This window comes from Lycorma delicatula, chromosome 1 (assembly GCF_047948215.1).
Source record: "Lycorma delicatula isolate Av1 chromosome 1, ASM4794821v1, whole genome shotgun sequence".
NCBI classification, from domain to species: domain Eukaryota; kingdom Metazoa; phylum Arthropoda; class Insecta; order Hemiptera; family Fulgoridae; genus Lycorma; species Lycorma delicatula.
Window position 1 is genome coordinate 350,520,813 of NC_134455.1, and position 21,332 is coordinate 350,542,144.

Genomic DNA, 21,332 nt, shown 5'->3' on the forward strand with positions numbered 1-21,332 from the left:
ATATTTTAAATAAACTGGTGAGAAATTTTTCAAATAATTCGATAATTTACTAAAAATATCAACGGATGCATAACAAGGCCCTTTCTTGCAAGACAAGGTATTATGTTGAATTATTCAAAAAACAGTTTTGTTACCTATACGGTTTGTTAGCGATAGATATATCATTATATTCTAAGATTAAGTGACTATTTTTTTAGCATAGTTTGCAATTTCATAAATGCAAGCTCAAGGATAAGTTAATATATTTAATTTACTAAAATATTATTGGTCTATAGAATTCATACTTAAGAGCACCAAACGACAATATGGCTGCCAATTTTTCTACCTTGAAAACTTGTTCTGACTTTTGGAAAAAGTTCCTAGAGATTGTCCCAGGACATTAGTTCGCCTAATCATAATAAATATTTAATAATGATAACAAACTTATCGTTTTATTAAGGCTCTTCAAAGGAAAATAGTACGGTATAATTTTGTTACAAATTGATGAAATCAATTTAATTGTGCCAAGAGAATTTTTCATCTATTAAAATACCCAGAAATTTAGTTTCATTACCAACGTAAGTATTATCGTTATCATTAAATTGGAAATTTTTTTCAAGCGCTTAATTTTACGCGCGCACACATATACACTGGGTGATATTTAAGTATGGAAACAGTTTTTTACTGCATATCTGAGAAGTATTTGAAGCCAGAAAGAAATAGAGTATTACATAATTTTTTAAAAAAATCTGCATAATGGTAGGTTTTTAATTTATGTCCGCTATATTGAATCAAACTTAATTCTTTTTAGTAGGAAGGTGAACATATGACAAGTAACTTTCATTTAAAATTTTACAAGATAAACAATGGTGAAAGTCGTTTTTCTGTTAATGCCTTCATTATAGAGTTATACGCATTCAAAGTTACAATGATGAAAAAATCACGTTAATAATAAAAGGCATAAAACACGCTGCATGAGCAATTTTATTGGATTTTATATTCATAATTCACACAATAACGAACTTTAAACAGTGCTATAATATTGATAAAGATAAACAATAATTAATAAATAACACAAATTAAACGTCTATACCAACTGATATTATTACTTCCTTGTACGAAGTAAAGGAAGTATTGTGATCGTGAAAAGTTTCGGTTTTCAGATTTCATTGGAAATATACATTTTGGTCATCCCTGAATCCATTTTTACCAGTTTCGGCGTGACGTCTTTACATACGTACGAACGTACGTATGTATGTATGTGTGTATCTCGCATAACTCAAAAAGATTAGCCGTAGGTTGTTGAAATTTTGGATTTATAACTGTTGTAATATCCAGTTGTGCACTTCCCCTTTTGATTGCAATCGACTGAACCAAATGTGACTAAAAGAAGAAAAAAATGGATTTTGAACTTTTTCTTAAGTGCCCTCATTGAGAGCTTTGGAACGATGTATGTCATAAGTTGTACTTATTTTTATCAGTTCCAGAGTTATAACCAAATAAAATTTTAATTAATGAAATATTTGGATGTTTACGAGGGGAAGGCACATCGGTTCGAATCCGACTTCAATTCTGACTTTTTTTTTAATTTAAACATTTTGTTATTAATAATTTTTTATCTATGATTGTAAAAAAAATTTACAATAAATAATAAATCAATAATAGCAATAAAAAAAAATCATGAAAAAAAAATCAGAAGTTATTAGTGAAATAAAATTTTATGTACTTTTAAAAATGTGTATGTGCAATTTAATATGCGTACAAGGAAGTCATATATATATATATATATATATATATGGTGTCCACATCAGATTTGTTGAAACATATGATTATTTAATATTAATTGAAAATTTTAATTTAGAATTGTATTATTTTTATTTATGCATTTGTTTCAGTTTACTCATAATAAATATCGCTATAAAATTTAGTAACCTTCTGTTTCGTTTTTGTTTTCATTTTGTTAGGTTATATCAGAATAATAAAAAAAACAAAAAACATAGTATTAGATACGTATAAGATTTACATTTATTTAAAGAGTAATAAGGAACTTTTACTCTAACTTAATATTTCGGGTGAGATTGTTGAATTAATAATTGTATAAATATTTGATGTTAATAAAAACGAATATTTTAGCAATTGTGGAACTGTCCAGTTTTATTAAAGAATTGTAGGATCATATCTCACTTTCAAATGAAAGAATTTTAAATGAAGTGCAGCAAAAATGTGTATATGTAATATAATAGGCGTACAAGGAAGCGTACAAGGATGTGGTATCCACATCAGATTTTTTTAACTTAAATATTAAAATTTTTATTTTAAAATTTTAAGTAAATGTATGCAATCGTAAATTACTAACGAAATAAATTTTGAAAGCATACCATTCTACAATAAATGTTCAAAATAGTTCAACCTCCACAGGTTGGCAGTGTGCTAACCTTAAGTAATATCCGATTATAATTGCCGTCTCATATCTGCTGGTACACGAGTAGGATCGTCAATTATTATTCTTTTCAATTCGTCAACGTCTGTAGGTTTTGTTTTGTAAAAATTATGTTTCAGGTAAAAAGATATGAAAAAATAAGTGAAGTTATTAATGAAATAAAATTTTGTGTACTTTTCAAAAAAAAAGTGTATATGTGATTTAATAGACGTACAAGGAAGTCATGTGGTATCCACATCAGATTTTTTAATTTATCTTTCAATGAAAATTGTTTAAACTGATGTGATTTTAGAAATATTTAAAACTTAATTTTTTAGAATAAAAGAAAAAATTAATAATTGCTTAATTAAAAAAAGAGATTGCATAATCTACATATTATAGAAATAAACACAAAAACGACTCTAGATCTACGAAAGTATATAGTTAATTAAATACAGCAAATGCATCTATACTTGAAATGATTTATTTTTCGGTATAAAATAACCGCACCCTAATCAATCAAGGGCGGCCTGATGGGAAGTTACTCAAATATTTTTAATTTAAAGGGTAGGATACTTCATTTTAAAAAGAATTGAAAATAGAATGGCACAAAAACAACAGATTACCAAATTTTAACCATAATGGCAGCCATTTAATACTGTAGAACACGTTTGAAACTAACTACGAAAAATATTAAATGACTGCAATTTTTTAGGTTTTTAAGTTAGCCTAGTTGTGGCCTGAAATGTTTTTATATTAAAATTCTCAATATAAAATCAACAAAAAGTGTCATAACTCTACCCTTTCCTTTTCAAATTTTGAGTTGTCCCTATTGGGCAACTCAAAAATGTTTGGGGGTGTGGTGAAATAATGCTGAAAAATAGATCGTTTTTTTGAGTTAGAGCATTTCATAGATTTTATTTTATAAGTATTTCATTGTTGAAAAGTTATTAAGAAGTACTGTAGATAACTTTTGAGACATTAGCTATGAAGAATATTCAACGGGCGCCATATTGTTTAGGGTTGTCGTAGCCTGAATTTTTTTATTTCAAAGTTTTTGTTTTTTAATGCCTTTTAAAACGATATGTTACAATGCTACCTTAATATATAACATTTTTGAGTTGTCTTCCCATGGAGACACCCTGGTGTCTGAAGTGGTGCTCTCATTCCAAAAATATGTCACAATGCTACCTTTATATTTAACATTTTTGAGTTCTCCTCCCATTGACACCCTGGTGTTTGAAGTGGTGCTGTCATTACAAAAATAGGTATTTTGAGATTGTTGCATTTACTTAATGACAATTTTTATGTTTGAATAGATATTTAAGAGTTCTTATACTTTATTAATATTATCTCTATCTCTCTCTCTCACTCTCTCTCTCTCTCTCTCTCTATCTCTCTCTCTCTCTCTCTCTCTCTCTCTCTCTCTCTCTCTCTCTCTCTCTCTCTCTCTCTGTGTCTGTCTGTATGCACGGGCGCGCGTGTGTGTGAGAGAGAGAGAGAGAGAGAGAAAACACCTTGAAATTTTCGCTATATTTTTTATGCGCCGTTCTTGAATCTGATGGAAATGCACGATGTCCAGTTTAACAAACAAGGCGCTTCATTATTAAAAGCCTGTATCAAATTTTTTTTTCAATTGAATATTTTTATTTGTCACTACATAAAATAAAGATAATTAATCGTTTTTAATGTCAAAGATCATTGGCGATATATATGTACACATATACATATGATCGCCAGTTAAAGGTTTTCAATGAGTGAAAGAAAACTACCGGCGCAGAGTATGCTGCAAACTACAAGCGTTTATTCAATTGCATAAACAACGCCTTTCTTCTTCTGTACATAATTTTCAAGAAAAAAGTTACTGTTAAAAACCAAAATTGAAACCGTCGAATGGTAGCGACTCGGTTCTAATTTATTATAGTAGAAAATTCATGAGAAACACTCAAATATAATTAAAGTTTCAGAAATCATTCTATGTTGGCATGTAGAATATGTATTTTTTAAAATGGTACTCTACTATGAAAGCAAAGCAAGTCAAATTTTAAATTTGATTTTATGAAATGAAAAAGACCGTTTAAAATAATTATTGCAGCAAATTAAAAAAATTAATCAAATTAAATTAAAGCAACTAAATTACAAATGATATCTTTGTGTTTACATTTATGAATGCTTTATTCATTTATTGAAAAAAAACAAAATCCATCTCTATCCAGCTAGGTATGTTTATCCATCCAGACAACCGAATTATTTTCAAATACTCACAACCTAACTATTTGTATGTGTTAACTTGTAAGTCAACCTTTTTTACTTTATTTACACTGGTATTTTTAATAAATTACCCCTACCATCTGAAAAATTCTTCCACTTATTAATCGAATTCAACTGAACGATTTTCTTTTATAAAAAAATATCACTATAAATAAATTTTTTTAAAAATTTTAAAAAAGAAGGATTTATTAGAAAATATATTAAATAAATACTGAATTTTCTGCATCCCGTTCAACGAATACGTGAATATGTGTACAAATAATTTTCGCTAACCTCTTTTGAAATGTGAATTTTTTTTCTTGATGAAATTCTTTTGCGTAGGAATATGAAAAGTAATTTTTATAGCGTATGAAATAATTCCATGCCTGACCGGGATTCGAACCCGAGACCTCCGGATGGAAGACGCATACACAATTTTACTCTAAATAATTTTTGACAAACTATCTTTCAGAAAACTAGTGGTGAATTTAAATTTTTGGAGAAAAAGAAAAGGAAACACGTAGATGTACTGAAAGAAGAGAGAAAATTTAAGGAAATGAATGAAATAATTTTATAGAAGAAAGAAGTGAAAACTATGCATGCGTGAGCCTTAGGAGGTCCGATCACAATATTTCTCTAGCGGTTAATTTTTAAATAATATTAATCAAAAAATTAAAAAAACATCTCTGAATTACGTGCATCTCTTCAATACCTACATAAATATTTACTTAAATAATTTTTTATAATGCCTTCTGAATTTCGAATTATTTTATAGTTATTTATTTCTATATTTATCTTCATAAATTTATCGTCCATCTATTTATATTTTAGATAATTAAAATGGACTTTGTCACATCGAATTTTTTTATTTTATAACTATTTGTTTTGTGTTTTGTGATGATGTTCTAATCGAGGTTTTACAGTGGTTTCCCTTGATCAATCCAGTCAAATGTTGGGACGGTCCCTTTTATATGCTTGGATTACTCATTCCTATTCATTTCTATCGTGATCTATATAATGAACTACTATATACGGATCAGAATAAAAGATTTATTTGTTTTATTTATCACCCTAATAATAATACAAAACGTTTTATAAGGAACGGTTACATCTGTTGTTCTAAATAGAATGAAGCATTTGCGAATCAAATAAATAATAGACCAAAAGCGATATATTAAGAAATAGGGCTCTTATCAGATAATAGTTCGATTCATAGTTACAGGCTGGAAATTCTCATTGTTCATCTCGTAACTATAAAAGAATAAATCGATAAATTTTTATTCGGTGTGCTATTCGTTCTATTCAATAAATCTTTTATTTTCTCGTCTAGATATCGCTTTAGGACGAGGAGGGAAAGTATTGTAATCGGTTCAATCTGGGCATGCGGTTTTCACCGTATCTTGACGTTTTGACACCTAAGGAACCCAAAAAACCGGATGGAAATTATCCGGATATTAATCTTCGTACGTACATGAGCGTGTTCGATGTTGGCCTCTAAATCACATTATATCTTCAGAACTACTGGACAGATTACTTCTATATATGGGGAATTGATGCCATTAAATTTTCAACTTAAAAAGTCAAGGGAATAAGGCTATTGATCAAAGTCACCGACAGTATCTCAAGATTTCACCTAATTAAGGTCATATTTTTCTTAGATACGTTTCTTAACGATTAAAAAATAATAATATTTGTAAAAAAAACTTTGCAAAATCGCACCCCCACCCCAAATATTTTTGTTGTAGTCGTCTGCTATGTTGTGACGTCACCGTTGTGACGTCACAGGTTAAATCATTAATATATTAGTCAAGGTTAATTAGTCAGTATTAGCGAGCCAAGCGAGCGTAGGTTAATGTCAAGTAACGCAATAACGAATTGGAAAATGTACCTGAGAGGTGTGTGTGTGTGTGTGTGTGTGTGTGTGTGTGTGTGTGTGTGTGTGTGTGTGTGTGTGTGTGTGTGTGTGTGTGTGTGTGTGTGTGTGTGTGTGTGTGTGTGTGTGTGTGTGTGTGTGTGTGCTAATAATTTATTAAAAACCCCCAAAAAAGGTAGGTGGTCCAGGTAGACGGTAGAAATAGACGAATCCTCACTTTCAAAACAAAAGTACAATAAAGGCTGAATTTTTTCAGGTTTCCAAAGAAATTATAAATATAACCTAACTAAATTTAACCTACACTCGCTTCAGTAATTGCAATAATTACTGAACTTATTATTTAACTAATCAAAACATTACTGTTAATTAGTCTCAAGGTTAGAGAGCGAAGCGAGCAAAGGTTTAGTTTGGTTAGATTATATTTATATTTATAAATATAATCTTATATTTAATGTAAAAAAATAATCTAAATATAATGCTTATATTTTTAATATATAAAGTATGTTAATTTGTTTAAAATGACCGGTATAAAATAACATATTAGTTTTCTCTAATAATTATTTATCAGTTTTATAAAACATGCTACATTAAGGAATTTATAAGTGAAAAAATGCTACAAAAATGGGGGGGGGGCGTAAAACGAAAAAGTAACCAGCTTACCGTTTTATCAAGGCGTTTCATATAAAAACAGTACAGTTTGATACGAAATCAATTTGATGATTCCGTGAAAATTCGTCATTTAAAAAACAATCAGAAAAATTTCGCTTTATCGACAATTTCGTTATCATTATTGTGAATTCTATTTATAGCATTAGCAATGTTAGTAATGTATCTTTTCGTTCTTTAGTGAAACTGTATTACGACAGTTATTAAGCTCCTCATCTGTCTTTATCCTGTGCGTCCTTCTTTAGCTGAACATAGTAATTTCTTCTAATCATATTCAACAACATACTAGTTCAATTTCTTCATTAAAAGCAGTCCTTTCTCAATACATTAATCCCTGATATTTTCTTCTTTGTAATATCATTTAAGGACTATAACGGTCTTTCAGTCTTTCAAAGTAATTTTTCTGACTGAATTAAATATTAATTGAAAAATCTCTTTACAACCGGAAAAAAATTGGTAAATAATGTCCAAAACTGTAAAATGAAATTACGTTAAAAAGAATAAAAAGGTTGTTTTAACTTTATGTTGTTTATTGGAGCTTTTTGAAAAAAAATGTAAATATTTAAATTAAATTGATGTTAAAAAATAATAATTTGAAAATAAAACAACACTATCCACCATTTTTACCTTAATAATGAAATGAAATATTAACTTTCAAACTCATCGGCAAAAATGCATCCCAATTAGCACATCTTTGTATAAAAGTAAAAAAAAAAATTGGCATATGATTGCAGAACCTCTAAAATTATACTTATTTGCCTATGACAAATAATATATCGTGTGTTATAATTTAACACGACTATCCAAAAAGTAGTTTGATGTATTTAGGGTGCATGGATATATGTTTTTCCCACCGTAGAACCTCACCGGCTGAACCAATTTAGATGTATGCCCCCCGCATTAGAATCCTTACGTTACCGAGAGTGTCATAGGCTATATTTGTGTGTGTGTGTGTGTGTGTGTGAGTTTAAATATATTTAAAGAATTAGAAAAAAAATTATACTATATACAAATACCATATACGGAATCCTGCACGGTGTTTAATATTATTAGTAATTATCCTATATTAAAGAGCAATGTTTGTCAGCAATGTTTATTTGGTAGTCGTGTTTTTTTAATTTTAATATAATTTTAATATCTTCTATTTTTTTCTAGAATCAGGTATATATATATATATATATATATAGTCAGGTGATACATATATCAGCTGAAAATTATTCTTTAAAAATGTTTCCCAGAATTGCATCTATAATAATACTTTCCCGTCTAGTGCTATAGCCGAGTTATAGCTATTGAAGGGAAAGTATTGTAATCGGTTCAATTCGGGCATATGCGGTTTTCATCGAATCTTGACGTTTTGACACCTAAGGAACTCCAAAAACTGGAGCCGTTAAAATTGCCGTTAAAATTTCAACCTAAAAGGTCAAGGAGGTGAGGCTATAGAGCAAGTTCACACTCAGTATGTCGATATTTCGCCTGATTAAGGTCTTATTTTTTTTAGGCACATTTGTTAACAATAATAAATAACAATATTTTCAAGAAATGTTTCTTGCAAAATCGCACTCCCACCTCAAAAAATGTTGTAAACTAACGGCTAAGTGGGTATACTGCGTCAATAGTAACCCCTGTCACTACAAAGAGCGCTAGTGTCCCAGTCCGCCGTCTTGGAATTTCCCTTTTTCCCTGTAGCAAATTCCTCTTTTCCTCGTCTTCTTGGGCCGAGAAATTTGAAATACCACACGGTTGCCAACCAAATTATTTTTTACACTTTAAATGTTAATTATTTTTTATTTAATTTAATTAATATTTCCAAGATTGGTAGCACTGATGTACAGCTATTATAGTCGACTGCTATGTTGTGACGTCACAGGTGAGCGGTAGAATTAAATAAATGAATAATATTTAAAGTGGAAAAACGTAACTCATACCTGCGACTGTACATGCGAGATTTGTTCTATGTAAGTTACATAAAACTACTTTTATTAGTTTAGTTAGTGCCCACCGTCGCCGCTAGTACCGTAATACGCGCGCATTAAACACGGTATGTGCGCGCTTTAGTTAAAAATCATTGAATTAAATAAACTAAAAGTATTTTATTTGAATAAAATCATAAATATTTTAAATTGTGTGTGTAAGTCGTACATTAGAAACAAACATCACGCAGCTAAAGCCGCGTTCCGATAAAGTGCTAACTGTGTTGTCAGCATTTAGGTAGATTTCCTAATCTAATTTCCTAATAGGTAGAAAGCTACCTATTGTAATGAGTACCATGATTCGACTTCCGGAAAATTGCATCATATCTTTGCGTTTTACATCCCCCAGAACTCAAAACCACCATCAGCTCAAGAGTTATATATATGATATATATATTCACTTTCTTGTATATTATATGTATATTTTACTTTATTTTGGACACGATAACTGCCGTAATTTTGCGCCAATCTCTTTCAAATTGTTTCTTAAAAATAACTCGTCCGAAAATCTCGGCCGAGTTTGCTAACGGCCAAAATCTGTCCATGTGGGAGGGGAGAAATTGGGTTTTTTTTCGAACAAAAAAATATTTACAACTTTCTTATTAAGTAAAATATCTAATTCGTTTAAAGTTCCTACTATTCTTTGGATAAGGGCATAAAACTTATCTAAGTAAAGTTTTTGGTATCACCAACCATTAGCCCAGGGGGTGAAAAAAAAAAATCATACCTTTCGTAATAGGCACAGTATTGAATCGGTTTAAAGTGGTTGTTAGTCCTCTAAACATTACCTAAAATTTCTGTAACTATTTTTGATATGATCAACCCTTACGGCAAGGAATGGCCAAAATATTGCTGGAATCGTAAGAAGGTGGTGCTTGTCGTATGCTAAACATGTGAAACTTTTTTCACATGTCTTATCGAGTAAATTTGAAGTTTTTCTTAATTTTAAGGTGGAAATATTTTTTATCCCCTACTTGCACCGGTAAAATCTACCTCCGCCTTCCGCCGTGCCGAAAGGGATTTTTGTTTTTCCTTTTTTGTCGTTCCTAGACTCAGTCACATTATTGTACTATTTAGATAATTAATTCTACACATTATTGCGTCAGTTTGAATATGTATTTGGGCGACTTTATTCACATTTATGTGATTAATAAGTCTAATTGTTTTAATTTTTTTCATCAGTTTTGCTTGAAATTCACAAAAATGATTGTTTTATGAAATTTTGTTTGATAACTTCTGTATATCATTGATATTAGTTCAATCTGTATATAATCGGTCAATAGGTTGAAGAGATATGGTAATCATTCATATAGTATCTCAATTTTTTTACTCAAAATATAAAATAATAGTTTTTTATGTAATTATTTTTTTTGGATACTGTGTTACTTTAATAATTTGCACCAAAGTCGTAGTCTGTCGGGGGCGAGCCTACTGTATCAGTGTTGCATAACATTTCCGCTTTAAATGTTGAAAGTTATGCAATTCTGTATCGGCTTTTTTAATACTATGAATCATTAATTCTCGATTGAATCATAGCAGAAGTATTTTAATTAGCCTGTGAAATAATAATATTGTATAAAATCATCAGTATACTGACGTATTTACATAAATAAACTACTTCAATGTCGACATCATAAATGCTATTCATAATATTACAATTATTACCAGACTTTATTGATTTATAAATAAATAAAAGTTATACATAAATTACATTGTATTAAACTAATATAATTATTCATCCTTTAATAACAAATTTCGTATATTTTAAATGTTAAAATAACTTGTTTTATTTGAAAGATGCATAGTATTCAAACATTATTAATTTTTAATTACAAAAAAAATACTGTCAATGTAATAAAAAGAAAAAACTTTTCTTTCTATTCACCAACGATAATTAAAAAGCATTATAAAATTATTTCTAATTATTTCATATGATAAAAGAAATGTAACGTTATAAAGTACCTATATGAAATTTGTTTTAATTATATATACAAAATATATTTACTTCCTTTGGATTAGTTTTGGATTTTGGGCTTTATCTAAACTGCAGTAATAAGCCCTCATTGATAGCTTTTCAACGATATATCATAAGTGGTAATTATTTTCATTGGTTCCAGAGTTATAGCCAAATGAAATTTTAATTAATGAAATATTTGGATCTTACAAGGGGAAGGCCACATCGGTTCGAATCCGATTTTATTTCCCTTTTTTTTAACTTTAAATACATTGATTTATTAATAACTAGGAGACCCAGCAATGCTTCGCTATTGCTAGATTTGAGTATATACATATATATTAAATGAACATATTTGAAAGTTTGGTAAAACATTAAAAAAATGAACATTATGGAACTTCTCAGAATTTAACCTTTCCCTTTTTCCCTTTTAACCTTTATCACTTTTCTTTTCCCCTTTTCCTTTTCCCTTTTTACTTTTTACTATTGTCCCTATTTCATTTTCACCATATTCCCTGTCCACAATTTCCCCTACCATTCCCCTTTCCCACTTTCCCTTTTACTTTTGTCTCCTTTACCCTTCCATTTCCTTTTCCCGTGTTTCCTTTTCCCCTTTTTCCCCTTTTTATTTTTCAATTTCCCCGGTCTTTCCTTTTACCTTTTTCGATTTTTCCTTTTTCCGATTTTCCCTATCTCCCTTTTCCGTTTTTTCCCCTTTTTCCCTTTTCCCCGCGCGTAAATCAGGCCAGTAGTTTTTTAGTCTATAGCGGACACACATATCGGCAACATTGAAATGGAATCGTAAAATATTTAGTATAGCATTTGTTGCTTTTATGTCAAGCAGCATTTTTAAAAATGCTTATAAAAACACGCTGTTTTTATTTCAAACACGCTGTTTTGTTTCAGGTAAAAACGCATGTTTTTACCTGACACAGGTGTGACATATAAGTAGTACCTATAAACACGCGCGTATTCGAATGCAACGTGGTGTCAAAATTTCAAAGCAATCGGTCAAGAACTTTTGGAGAATTTAATATTTTGAACAAACGAACATTTACATTTTTATGCATATAGATTATTAATCTTTTATTGTAAAAAAAAATTACAATAAATAATAATTCAGAAATAACAATTTAAAAAAAAGAAAAATCAGAGGTTCTTAGTAAAATAAAATTTTATGTACTTTTAAAAATGTGTATATGTAATTTAATAGGTGTGAAAGGAATTCATGTGGTGTCCACATCAGAATTTTTTAAATTAACTAAAAGAAAAAAGGTTATTTTTAATTATTTATTTCTACTTAAGCTGTTGACACTTGTAATGATACAAAAAAAATCTACAATTTCAGAATGAGTTAGGCTCTTTATTAACCAGAAATTTTGTTGTATAGATCAGATATGAAGCTGTATATCAATTGCGGGAGATGATTTATTGTTTTTATCTTTTCATATTGCCCGTACAAAAATTCTACGGGGAGATAGTCCGAATAAACCAATCACGGCTAAACAAGCAGATTTTCAATAAACTCTGTAATTATAAAGTTAAGGTGGCTACGATAAACAAATGAAAGAACTCAAAAGGTTGAAAAATTACAGAACATGACTGTCTAGATCGGAAAAATACAAAAAAAAATGTTTAATTAACGGTTTGTGTAGCTGAAAAGAAAAACTCAACAGAGGAGAATGGATTAAAGAAGGAAAAGCCCTAAACAGTCCAAAAGAATGAAAAACTTCTGGAATAAAAAGAAAGAGACTATTAATTTTATAAATCAAACCCCTCCCATAAAGGAATAGGCAAACAATCTTTTTTCTTCTTTTTTGTTACTTCTGGGCTTAATTAATCTTGTACTAATCAGACTATTCTATAACTAAAGTAAATCACTTTTTTTTCTCCGCCGATAGGCCGTCAAGGACCACGCAAATATCATTTTATGTAGTTTCTTCCAGAACTTCATTATTCCGGACTGTTTAGCTCTTATTTCTTCAGTCCATTCTCCTCTGTTGAGTTTTTTATTTTCACCTACAGAAATGTTTAATTCCAAGATTTTATTTTGTATTCTTTTCGATCCAGACTGTCATTTTCTGTAATTTTGAACTTTTTGATCTGTTCTTCAATCTGTTTAACATAGCTACCTTGACCTTTATAATTCTAGAGTTTATTGGAAATCTGTTTGTTTAGCCTCGATTGGTTCATTTGGACCATGTATCTGTAAAATTTTAGCAGTCGTTTTTTATATTGTTACTTCCGGGTCTTCAGTTGTATCGTAAATCTCTTTATTTGATTTCATTCTGTGGCCTTCCATAAATCCTTCTTAAAATTATTTTTTCTATCTTCAGTAGATTTTCTTCTTTTTTTTGTCTTCAGTCATTTGACTGGTTTGATGTAGCTCTCCAAGATTCCCTATCTAGTGCTAGTCATTTCATTTCAGTATACCTTCTACATCCTACATCCCTAACAATTTGTTTTACATATTCCAAACGTGGCCTGCCTACACAATTTTTCCCTTCTACCTGTCCTTCCAATATTAAAGCGACTATTCCAGGATGCCTTAGTATGTGGCCTATAAGTCTGTCTCTTCTTTTAACTATATTTTTCCAAACGCTTCTTTCTTCATCTATTTGCCGCAATACCTCTTCATTTGTCACTTTATCCACCCATCTGATTTTTCACATTCTCCAATGCACCACATTTCAAAAGCTTCTAATCTTTTCTTCTCAGATACTCCGATCGTCCAAGTTTCACTTCCATATAAAGCGACACTCCAAACATACACTTTCAAAAATCTTTTCCTGACATTTAAATTAATAGATTTTCTATTCCAGTTATATTCTGTTTCCATGCCGTAGTACAAGATAACTGATCTTACAACTGTTCTATAATGCCTTAATTGCATAATTACAATGCATCTACAGAAAGGATCTTTTTATTGTAAATATTTGTTGAGTAAAAGTTTAATTGCTCTAATTTGTCTTTTTGGTCTCAATCACTGGTTATCTGTTCCGTTTCTACTAATTATTTCTCCAAGATATTTAAAATGGTCCGTGATCTTAATTTTGCTATACTGTAGTTCTATTGTCTATTGTCTTCATAGTCGTCGGCTATTTATTATTTGAAAAAAATATATATATATTTTTCTTATAAAATTAAAAAAGCTTACAAAAATTTACGCAACTTTCTTTGTTAAGTCGGTAAAGTTATGAAACTCTACGTTCGCCTCTTTCTCAGTGGACTACTACTACTTAGGAGCAAAATTAAGTAGAATATTAAAGCACGTAAATATGCATTCGCGCGGGTGTGGCTGTATTAGCGGCCACTTTAAATATTTTTTACACTTTTAAGTATTTTTCATTTATTCAATTCTACCACTCACCTATGACGTCACAACATAACAGCCGACTACAGCAGCTGTACGACAGTGCTACACTAACGCTCCTTGTGGTGAGAGGGTGTACTATTGACGTAGTATACCCACTTTCCACTAGTTTATTTAGATCGATTTTTCAAAAACATTTTTCTCCATATATTATTATTTTTTTAATTGTTAATAAATGCGCCTAAGAAAAATAAGACCTTAATTAGGCGATATATCGAGATACTGAGGATGTGACCTTGCTGTACAGCCTCATCCTCTTGACGTTTTAAGTTGAAATTTAATAGCACCAATGCCTCATATATAGAAGTAATCTGACCAAGTTCAGCCAAAATCAGTCCTGTATTTCTGGAGATATAAGGTGATTTAGAGGGCGAAAGTGAACATACATACGTATATACAAACATCAGGAAAATTTCCATCCGGTTTTTGGATTTTTTGGGTTCCTTAGGTGTCAAAACGTAAAGATCCGGTGAAAACTGCATATGCTCAAATTGGACTGATTACAATACTTTCCCTTCTAAAACTATAGCTCTGCTATAGCGCTAGACGGGAAAGAAAAAACTGTTCTACTGTTTGAGTAAAATTTTAAGATACAGGATCCACGGTGACATTATCCCCTATTCTCTTGACCAATTGTAACTAAAATTAAGTGTCATAAATGACCTGTATTCAGATGTCATCGTACAAAATATCATTAAAATCCTTTAATAGCTTTCAAAAACAGTGACATACTTTTATATGTTTTTTCCCCATAAGTATAGCGTGATTTTGAAAAGTCAGGAGTTTCTATTTCTGCTTTGTTAACTTAATCCCAATATTCATTTTAATTTTAATTTTTAGAAAAAAAATTTCTTGGGATTCTATAATTTATTGTAATCCAGTTTGAAGATGTCAAGGCAAACGATAAGTGACGAAAAAAATTTATAAAACTAGGTTTAGTTTATCCTAAACGTAAAAAAAATCGCCCAATTACCATTAGTCCATTAGCTCTTTCATAATAAATATAGTCCAAATATATATTAAATATGATAATATAAAAATGTAACTTTGAAGTCAGAATCGTTAAAAATAAGTATTTTTTGTACCCATCTTTTTATTGGGGGGTATTTTTATTATTAATATGATTTATAAATTCATAAAAACTTCTTGGATATTTGATTAAAGTTGAATTTTTAAAAATAAATAAACACTTTTTCAGCCTACAATGTTTTTCGTTCAACGCTGCAAAATGTTTGTCCATGATTAACCCAACACAAGCGTTCTAAAAAAAAATTTCAAAAAACAAAGAGAAGAGATATTTAAGAAAAATATTCGGTCCTATAAAAAACAAAAACGATTTATAAAATACCCCAGTCGCACATAAGTGCTGTACCAGACAAATTTATAAAAAAATATAAAGCATAGGAGGATCTCGGCTTTCATAGGCTTCATTTTAGGGTTGAATTACAATAAATTATAGAATCCCAAGAAATTTTTTTTCTAAAAATTAAAATTAAAATGAATATTGGGATTAAGTTAACAAAGCAGAAATAGAAACTCCTGACTTTTCAAAATCACGCTATACTTATGGGGAAAAAACATATAAAAGTATGTCACTGTTTTTGAAAGCTATTAAAGGATTTTAATACTTACGGCGAATTTTTGATGATTTAAAAGTTACTGAGCTTCTTCTCAATCTACAGGGTACCCATAAAAAATACTGTTGTTTCTTCTGTTTATGGAACAGTCGTGCTACTAATCAACATTATTTAGTTAAAGACTAGCAAAAAAAAGGATAATTTGATTCTTATATGGTGAATTTAATTCATTAAATCATCACAGAAAAGCTTAAGTATATGGAAAGCTTGAGTACATAGAATTGGATTTTTTTAGAATATTAAAAACGCCATGCCTATCCGAGATTCGAACCCGGGATCCCCAGATGAAAGGCTGAGACCCTATCACCCCACGGAGATCAGCAGGACAGAAAATTTAATTCCAGGACAGGAAAATATTAAGAATATTCCACTTGTTTAGCCTCACAAAGTTATTTTGGATATGAAAAACCGGTTACGTATAAAAACCTAAGATTAACGAACAATTAATATTAACGAAAATCATTACTTGGGCTGACTTTGGGAGACTAGCAATGTATTTGCATCTCTCTCCCGGTGCTTTCGGTACTAGAGCCATTCGGTCTAGCAAAAATGGGACCCAAGTTGCAATGCACTCTCTTCGCCGGAGGGAGTCGCATGTGCTTAGGATTGGCCTAGATTGTAAATTGAACGAAAGAATGGTGGTTGTTGAATTTCGGTTTTGTTGGCTTTTCTTCACTCTAGCCATCTTCTTCGTCTTGCATCATCTGAGTCAGAACCGGGCCGGGTTCGATGTCGTGGGATGTAGGTCCTTCTTCTTTCTTCGTTAGCTTGATTTGCCGTATTTTCGACTGTAAATAATTATAAATCGTAACTTCAGAAAGACCTGTGAGCCCTGAAAAGAGCAACACGGAGGAAAATATAGGCATCTTCACTCTTCCGATGGGTTGGATTCTTCTTGAATCTTCATCGCTGTCTTCTGGGGGCCTTCATTAGCTTCTTTACATAGGATAGAGAATTTTGGGGATGTCTTACAATTTATACTAACTAAAATATTTACGTGTACAAGGGTGCAACGATCGCCTTGCGTTTGTCGTATTTATAAACAAATAAATATACTTTTCCTCTAGACGTAGCTATATCTAGAAAAAGTTTGGGGGGAGAACGCGAGGCCGAAAAAGATGTCCTTGTCGATGTGGTCGCTGTTCTAAAGTCTGCAGCCCCCGGCAACAAATCTGAAACAAAGAAAAAGTAAGGGGAATCGCTCTACCTGGGAGTTACCTATTTAACAGTTCTAGCGCTGGAGGGAGAAAACTGATGACAAATCTCAGATCTTACCCTTGGTTTACTCGTATCTTTCAACTAGAAATCTTCCGGTAATTTCATTCTATGGTATACCATCTAAACAAAAGGGTTAAACTCTTACCGATTTAGCAGACTTCCGGCGACTTCATTTGATGTTTATGTCAGTGCTTCATCTAAAAAAGATTAAAAAAACAAAGAAGGCAGAACAAGCGGTAGCCGAAACTCCCAGCCTGATTGATTTTGTATACTAGATCGTGGATACCGGTGTTCTTTGGTGGTTGGATCTCAATTAACCACACATCTAAAGAACGATCGACCTGAGACTGTACAAGACTAAACATCATTTACATTCATACAAATCATCCTCATTCATCCTCCGAAGTAATACTTTTCGGTGGTTCTAGAGACTAAACAAAAAAGGAAAAAAAGATAAAGATATGTCCTGGTGGATTCGATGGTATTCCCTACACCATCATGTATGTTAGCCTATATATGGTCTCATAACTCCGAACCCTGTCAACGGATTTTCTTCAAATTTGGTAGACAGGTACTATCTTCCCCGGTGGGAAAGACTGTATTAAATTTTTGGAAAAAGACGTGGAAGTGTTTTGACCGAAAGAAAATTGCTAATCTTTACTGGGCCTTTATAACAAAAAATATCTCTTACCAAGGCACAGTTTTTTATCGAGATCACAAATTTCCAAAAATATTTATTTTATATTCACACCCTTCCCCAAAAAATGATTTTTTTTTTACCTATATCTTGCTACAGAAAAGGAATTAACGGGAGTTTTTCTGCATCTATATTTTCTACATCAATAGGCCTTTAAAACAGTACGAGTAATAAAAATTTATTATAAATTTAAATCCATCTCGTAAGTTACCCATTAAATTTAAAATGTAAAAATTTTAATTTTTTAATAGCCCTTACTTATAATACCTTTTTAAGTAATACTTTTTTTCTTGAAAAAAAAAGTTAGCCAAACTTTTTCACCTCTTCCTAGAAAATTACAACCTTATTTATAATTATGGCTGTACCTTTGTACAGTACAATTGTATGTACAATTGTATTGTATTTTTTTAAATTTATTATCACACTTTTAGGGATTACTTTTCTTTAAATTAATTTTAACCAAATACATCCGCTTGAGTAGGGGAGATCCCAAAATGAAAGAAAAAAATTCGCAATTTCTAATTTTTATTGCTCACAAGTTTATTTTGTTGAACAACAAAGTCTAAAATAACATAACACCCTTGATGGGAAAGCTGCCAAAGTTTTAAAAAATCTAAAAAATTCAAAATTTTTATTTTAATTTATTTAAAATCAATTTTAGTAAATATTTTTATCATTAATAATATTACAACTTTTTTTTTTTAATTTTTAAATACTTGCTTTATATTTTTTAGTCGTACTTTAATCAAATTGGTATCATATATTACATGAGTTTAATTGGTAGGTTAATATGGATTTCTAAAGATAAATTCATATATTGAAATTTCTAATCTATATATATATAAAAATGTTAAGTTCGTTTGTGTATGGCTTCAAAAACTCAAAATGTTCTGCACCGATTGAGCTCAAATTTTAGCACGATGTATAACCCGCATCAAAGATTGTTTTCATCTATTTTAAATAAATCTATCTATCTATTTTTAATTTGTACAGTTTTTTAATAAATAAGAGGCTAATAAATCAGATGGAAATGTAAACAAAGGAAAACCAATCAGATCAATGCAAGATGGCCGCTGTCAAACACAACGACCAATCACAAAGAGCCCGTATGGCCGTTGCCAATGTAAACAAAATCACAACTGATTAAGTAACAAATTTCTTTGAATTATATTTAACAGCTAAAACATATGTATTTTATTAAAAAAAAAAACACCAAAACAAAAAGAAAAGCCACCAAGAAGGATGACTTACAGTAAATAAATTAAAACACCCAACTTTATTATAGCCCAGATAGACTTAAGAATATGCAAACAAAAAAAGTCGAAATAACCAAATACACAGAAAATAATATCCCTACATAATGACCAAAAAATCCTTTGTTAGGTTATTTTTTTACATATAATGACCAAACAATCGGTTTTTGGTCATTTAGCGTTCTTTGCTATGTAAAAGCAAAGAACAAAATTCACAAATAGTAACACTGAAACCACACTACTAAGTATTCGTTTTTTTTTTTGTTTTTTCTAACCTCCGAAACCACCGTTATGCATTGCTTCAAATGATGATATGAATGATTTATAGCGTATGAAAATGCCATGCCTGACCGGGATTCCAACTCGGAACCACCGGATTAAAGTCCGAGACGTTACCACTCGCGCCACGGAGGCCGGCAAACATATTCGTTAGGAGCCGAATAAAAACACGACTTGCCAATATGGTGTTGTGTATCAAACCAATTTTCTACGGACTATAATTACTTTTAATACGCGAAACCCTTTGCAATGATTGAACATTAACTTAAACCTCTTCAAAAATTATTCCATTTGAACTATTACACATTTTGATATGATTTTTTTTCTATAACATGGCTGGAATTCTTTTCGTTTAATGATAAGAAGCGTTGTCAATAACAAAATTCTCTTCCAAAGGACATAATACACCGCTAAACTATTTCTAAATAATTCAAATTCGTGTAATTTTTTTACGATTCGCGTTTTCATCAAAATCTCACCTTTTTCTCAATTGACCTGCGGGGTTTTGTTTTCTTGGGAAACCGTAATTCATTAGTAGATTAATACTCGAGAATCACGTTATACACTGAAGCAGCACAACTTCTACTTACGTTAGCAGTTTATTAACATCTGAAATCAACGCCATTTGATTATTCTGTAATTTGTAAGCATTACTCTGCTTTTGTAAGCATTTAAAATGGTGTATTTTTTAGCACGACTAGGGCTTTTTTTCGCAGCCCACAAATCCTTATATATAAAAATGTTAAGTTCGTTTGTGTACGCTTCAAAAACTCAAATTTTCTGCACCGATTGTGCTCAAATTTTAGCACGATATATAACCCGCATCAAAGATTGTTTTTATCTATTTTTCAACGATTTTAACGGGGCCTTTCAAAGGTGAAGATGTCCTCATTCCTCGAATACCCATAATCCCGACCGATATACCATTTTAATTTAAAAGATCGCAATTCCCAATTTGATTGGCATTTGCAATCACAATCAATAAAGCTCAAGGTCAATCTTTAGAATTGTGTGGTTTAGATTTAGATGTGGATTGCTTCTCACATGGGCAACTGTATGTTGCGTGTTCCCGAGTCGGCAAACCAGATAGCCTTTATATCTACGCAGACAGTGGAAAAACAAAAAATATTGTATATCCACAAGTAATGCAAAATTAAACTTCTATGAAACGTATGCCTTACGTATGTTTTGTTTCTCATTTCTCATCCATGCAACCACAATGTACCACAGCGAAGCGTGGCGGGTAGAGCTAGTATATTTATAAAATATCAAACAAATTTTCAATCAAGCATTTACTATTCAAAGTAACGAAATAGTGAAGTTTTTATTTCATTTACTTAAATTAATTATTACAATGTTCGATAAAATATTATCAAATTCGAAACCACAAAAATTCCCGTACTAAGTTTTTTTTATGTTATTCTTATTCTTTTTTATGTTAAACGGCTATCGTATTTGTCATCTGTGACCCCAAAAACTCCACATAGCTGTTTTTGAGATTTTGCAATATTACACCCGCACACTTAATTTACCCCTGTATGGAAAGATGTTTGCAAAAGTAATGGTGGGTCATTGTATTGTCACCCGACCTTAGTAATTGTGCAAAATTTCATCAGTCGGCAATGTCAGGAAATATGTTAAATTAAGGCTGCAAGATTTGAGGACAAACATGAAAAAAAACATTGTCGGTTAAATAAAAGCAAGTAAAAAACAATCTCCTGATTTATGAGCCCCCAAATTTTCAATAAGTCGAAGAAAACT